The 6010-nt window shown below is 38.9% G+C and overlaps 1 long non-coding RNA gene across 1 annotated transcript; it reads right to left on the reverse strand.

The window, feature by feature from the left end:
- Nucleotides 1–2738: 2738 nt before the first annotated feature.
- On the reverse strand, nt 2739–5304 carry LOC146732758 (uncharacterized). The gene is made up of 2 exons (XR_014926821.1): nt 4750–5304; nt 2739–2876 (listed from the first exon to the last, which is right to left on the reverse strand). It is a non-coding gene; the product is annotated as an uncharacterized LOC146732758 (long non-coding RNA).
- Nucleotides 5305–6010: the final 706 nt, after the last annotated feature.

The raw sequence follows: 6010 nt of genomic DNA on the forward strand, positions 1-6010 counted from the left end.
AGAAACCCAAATCAGGGACCCATGATTGTTTGTGTAGCCCCGATGGGGTATCATCCCCAAGTGGGAGGCATGGGACAGGACCGACTCAATCCAGGATCAGGATCAGTCACACGAGGTGCCCAGGGGAGTTGGTCAACAGGCAGTGGGAGAGGGGAGTGCCGATGAAAACAAAAAATGCCAAAGGCAACTCCCTCATCTGGGGAAAGTCTCCCGCCAAGCACTGCCCAGTTCACAAGCTGCGTCCTTAACCATATAATGGCATGGGTCAGCTGATCTCTGATTGGCTGGGTAGCTTCTGCTTGTCCCAAAAAGGAAGGAGCGAGAGACGAGGTGCACCCTCCCCACCTGCTGAGGAAGTTGTACATGTAGCTGCACTCCCAGGGGGGCTGCGTACCACCCTGCAAAAGGAGCCCTCCCTCACAAAGTAACAAGTAGGGGCACTTGCGCGACCCGATAAAGCCAAGGTAACTGTGCCTGCTCTGACCGTACCTGAGGAAGGTGGGGGGTTGGCGGAGGGCCCCCGTCCAGAGAGAGGTCCCCCTCCATAGGAGAGGTAGACGCTCCCTTTTCCACTTGATGTTAGTTGCCTGCCCCCCCCCCCCCATGATCAAAGGGGGCACATCTGATCAGAGTCCTGGCGGATGGGGGACAGGCAGCAGTATGGATCGTCCCCTTCCCACCTGACTCTGATACTGACTCGGCCCTCCTGCATCATAACCCGCGACTGAAGGAGGGAGTTCAGATTCATTATCCAAGCCTTTCAAGCCATCTAATCACCATGGGAGGAGCCCCTTTCACCCTGACTTAACATCGGTAAAGAAAGACAACAAGGTCTGTCCCTGTACTTGCGCAAACAGCTCAGACTGCGTTGGTACTGATGAAGTCTCGGTAGATTGGACCGGTTCAGCCCCTAAGAGCTGTACCGATCCCACCTCAGTACTCAGCCTTGATGTCAGTGCCCAGGTGGGAATATGCTGTCTACCGACGTTGGTATCTGTGATGAGTGACAACTGCATTCCCCCGTCAAAGCAGTGGAACGATGCATGCCCGCCTCAGTAATTATCGCACGGAGAAACTGAGTCCACATTGGGAGAAAGTCCTGCCGTAGGTGCTTCCAAGGTAGCGACCAATGCCTCCGTCACCTCAAAAATGACCGGCTGTGAAGGTCTTGCCTCAGTCGTCGATCCTGCTACATTGAGGAGGGAGTCAGACCATGGCAACTCTTGATCTCCCCCAGTCCGCGATAGGAGGCAAGCCTCGTCTCGCTATCAAGGGAAAAGGTCTACCATGACCGAGAATGCCACAGATTGCAAATTCCTTTGAGGCTATAACAAAAATGACAACACGCATGTTTCGGATCCCAAACTGGCAGTGGCAGTGGCAAGATGAACGTATCTAATGTTCCGAATTTAGTCGACACAATCTAAGTCTTTTTAATGATTAAAGCATGATGCAATTGAAGAAATGACAGGAAATGAGATTGTGATAAAAACGAGAAAATTCACCCCACCAAAAACAGGAATCAAAGCAAATGCAAACTGAGCTGGCGATTCAACAAAAACAGGCAAAAACTAGGGTTCCTATAGCTAATAATGGAAAGCCTTACCATAATGACATTGATAGATAGAGTCGATCACCACAACTAGATTCCTAAAAAAAGCTCAGTCACAAACTGTAATCTGCTCTTTTCAACTGGTAAGGCCGCAGTGGAAAAAAATCCAATCACAAGCTTCGGAAACGAAAAAAGATTGAGAACGGTCAGGTCTCAGTAGCGTGATCGCCCTGGGGGTGACCCCTTAGGTGAGGCTTTTTTCTTAGAGATTGCTATGCTAGGGTGTTACTTGCGAACCCGGGTATATTCTCTAATAGTTTCCATTTGGAGCTGTAATTAAGCCTAACGAGTAATAAATGAAATTTATTATTTCCATGGATTTTCTGGTAGGTGATGTCGTAAACTATGTATGTAAGCAGTGACTTCTTCTCCAAGTGGCTCATTCATACAACAGTTTTTAACAAGGGAATAATTTGTGATACAAAATGGAGAAGGGTCATTAATGTGCCAGGTTTCACAGAGTGCAATTACTTGAATTTTCAGAGAGAGGTTATCCTCACAGAATAGTCTTAGGCTATCAATATTTTTGTTTAATGATAACATGTATTTCCGATCATTTGTCAAGAAGACGACAAATGAGAGAGATTACATGCCCATTATCTGTATTGCAATGTGAATCGTACAAACGAAAACTGTAGAATGTGAGAATTGTGCAAACAAATTGGGCTGTTTTACGTTGAACCTAGAATGTAACATTTGTACAATTCAATATTTAAGTGTCCATTCCCATCAACATACAATGTATGCACAATTGATCTCCAATCTGATTAAAATCTGATGTAGTGTACGGGCTTTAATTATTTTGGCTATAAACTTATTTTAATTTTATTTTTTATTACTTTTGTTATTAATGCCTTATTATTTTATTATTTTACTTTGATTTTGATTTTTTTTAATTCCGCCCTACATACATCTGATCCGACGCCTACGTAAGTCCCGTTCAAATCTCGCGTAAGTAACAGCCAATCACAGGCCCCCTTTTATAGAGGCTGTCGGTTGCTTACTTTTCAGTGTAGCGATACTCTACGGGCAATCTTTCTGTACATTATATTTTGCCCACTTGAATAAACCATTAATAGAAAATTGCTAATAGTATATTTTTATTTACAAAAGAAATTCCACAGCATTTTCCAATTTTTGTCATTACATTGAATATTTTGTTCACTTCCAACAAATGTGTACACTTCCTGATACATCTTCGCCAGCCAAGGTTCGTTTATTCAGTCATCGCTTCAATTTTACATCAAACACTGAGCATAATTATCTAGAATGGAAGCAAAAAAATAAGTAAATCGTAATGATTAGAACACTGTAAACAGCTATAGTAAACAATGCAAATTTTAAATTGTATGACGGTCACCGGCCCACGGCATCGACGCAGAAAATTGGAGCAATAAAATATTTCCTGATCAATTGCGATGTGTTCCAAATAAAAAATATTTTATTCCAGTCCAAATCAGCTCAATTACTTTAATAAAGAATTATTGTATAATGTACAAAATGTTGATACATTTTGATTAATATTTACAGCTACGGCTTCAATATCGTAGACGATTTTGGCCCGATCGTCAACAAAACATCACCCGTCTCCAGGGCAAGCGACTGGAAAAAGACACCGGTGTTCGGTCGAACCGGTGGAAACAAAATCGTCACTCCCAGAATAACTACGCAAAGTAACGATCTAAACTCGAACCATTCGAGCCACAATATAAACATAAAACATAGTTGAACTCTGGTGACCTTGCCCTTTGTTATATAATATAATTCCCTTTAACATAGTTTGTTTCAATATAAATATACATTGTCATAATTAATTTTGAATACAAAAAAGTTTTGGGGTTGAACTAACAGTGGGGAATCAGTCTACCGAATGTCCTTTAAAGATGTAAATATCTTACAAAAACATTGGTGCCTTATTTGTTTAATTATTTTAAGGGACATAATTTCCAGCTTTATTCAAAGTAATTCAGATATTTTAGTATAAAAACAAATGCCTCATTGCAAAAAAAAAAGTGCTGCATTTAGACGTGAATAGATTCATAAAACATGCAAGATAACAGAAAATCATAGCTGGCTTTTGTCCAAGTATTTTGTACAGGTGTCTGTCAAAAATTAATGATTCACTGAGACAAATATGAACTGCCTCATTGTGTGACTACTGTATTATATGAAAAGTAAAAAAAAAAAAACCCATTATGAATAGCTATCATGTTGCAAGCTCTGCTTTAAATAGTTAGTTGGTGTCCAGTGGAGGGAAAAGTCAACAGTACTGTTGCCTCCTGAGAACCTACATCTTCAAACACTGCAATCTTTGTTTGAAGTGAGTTTTTAAACTAGTATTATAAAAACTCTATCATTCTGTTCTAATAGCTGAAACATATTCCTGTGAGTTTTCATTTGTCGAATGAACTGTCAAATACAGAATACATATATTTTAGAACAATTTTCTTTTTAAAATGTGGATGAAATGTTTTGCTTTTTATGTATTTTTTATGTATTGTTTTTGATTTGATAACTTTGAACTAAACAGATTTTCTATTAGCTTCAGATCTTGATCAAAGTTTGGCACCCAGTTCATAGCAGTGCTTATATTGATTTTCTGACATCTTGTTTTCTGTAAAGATTTATTGGTAGGTTTGCAAATGTGTATCAGACTGTGCAATCTCTCCATGAGTTGGTTTTGAAACCCAGTAAGGGATTCTGAGATACATTACCAAGGATATTATTACAAGATAAATCATTTGCTTCATTGAACACATACAACAATGCATATTTCCACTGAGATCAGTGACCTTTGATGTGTATCACCAGTGATCAGTCAAGTATAAACAGTCGAAATATTTTATCAGTTTTTCTGAATTTTTGCATGATATTTTCATACAGGACATCTGTTGTTCAAACTCAGGGAAGACTTTATACTGATGAACAAGGTGACCAAGTTTGATGAAGTTTGGAATAGAATTAGTAAAGTTATTATGCACACAATAACAATTATTAACGACGACAACGACGAGGACGACGACGACGACGACAACGCCGGACAAAATCTTTCCCTTAATATACCTTTCCCTTCCATCTTTGATGGTACAGGCAAGGTAAAAAATGACTTTCGTTGCATTTGACAATGATAAACTTACCGAAAAGCTGTGTTCTTCTCGGTCCTAACGTCAGTATAATCTGCCATTTTATGTTTGAGTGTGTTTGCCACCTGACTCTGCCCAGTGACGTCATCATGTGCGCTATAGAAGAAGGTCTGTGATTCGTTGACTAAAATCATCGACAGTGGGTCTTGTTGAAATCTCGTTACATAGGCATCGGCTCAGATGTATGTAGGGCGGAATTTTAAAAAAATCACAAAATCAAAATCAAAGTAAAATAATAAAATAAAAAGGCATTAATAACAAAAGTAATAAAACATAAAATTAAAATAAGTTTATAGCCAAAATAATTAAAGCCCGTACACTACATCAGATTTTAATCAGATTGAATTGATCTCATGACCACAATGACTTCTGAATTCAGAGATTCTTGCGAGAATGGTAGAGAAAACGTAACCTCCGTTGGATACACAGCATGATAAAAACATTACTTGAATCAATAGAATTAAAGGGAATAATAAGCAACAGGATAGCAATCCCAACAGAGTGTAATTGGTTTGATGGAGCAACAATCAATTACTAGATACCACGACACCGCAGGAGGTTATTCCAATTGTATGGATTATTATTTCTAATCCAGGCATCACAGTTTGAAATCCAACCTTATTTTCAAGGTCAATTTAGAAAGGATACATGCGCTGAAACGGCAAACCGTTATTAGGGGGAAACACCAATGTCCCCTTTAAGCCAATATGATGCGCCGCTGACGCACAAAGATTTGCTGTCACATGACTAGTTATGCTAATTCACTGGCACACTATTAAAGCAGGAAATCAAACACTAATATCATGATCCTGAAAAACGTCTTACTTTAATAGTTCTGGAATGTGTAATTTGGTAATTTGAAAATAAAATTAGGGACAGAAACATAAAATTTTATTATTTTTGGGGGGGGGGGCAATTACTTTGAGTGACTCAGCTTGATTGTAGGGATTTCATTTTGAAAAAACAGCTTTAGGATGGCTACAAAAACAGTCCTGTTGGAGGGACACATGAGGGGGAAAAAATATTTCCTTTACATTTTAAAGGGAAATATTTTTTAATATTTTTTACAAAAATCACAGAAATAATACTTATATGCAAACCACATTGTATCAGAATTCTATTGTCATACATGAGAACATAGTAACCATGGTTACATGACTTACATTTACACATTTGGTTCATTAAAATATAATTCCAACAAATTTATAAAAATAACTTAGATTCAGGGTGGGTGTGGTTAACTCGCTTTTGAAAC

This window comes from Saccoglossus kowalevskii, chromosome 17 (genome assembly GCF_978046115.1).
Source record: "Saccoglossus kowalevskii chromosome 17, keSacKowa6.1, whole genome shotgun sequence".
Classification (NCBI taxonomy): Eukaryota; Metazoa; Hemichordata; class Enteropneusta; family Harrimaniidae; genus Saccoglossus; species Saccoglossus kowalevskii.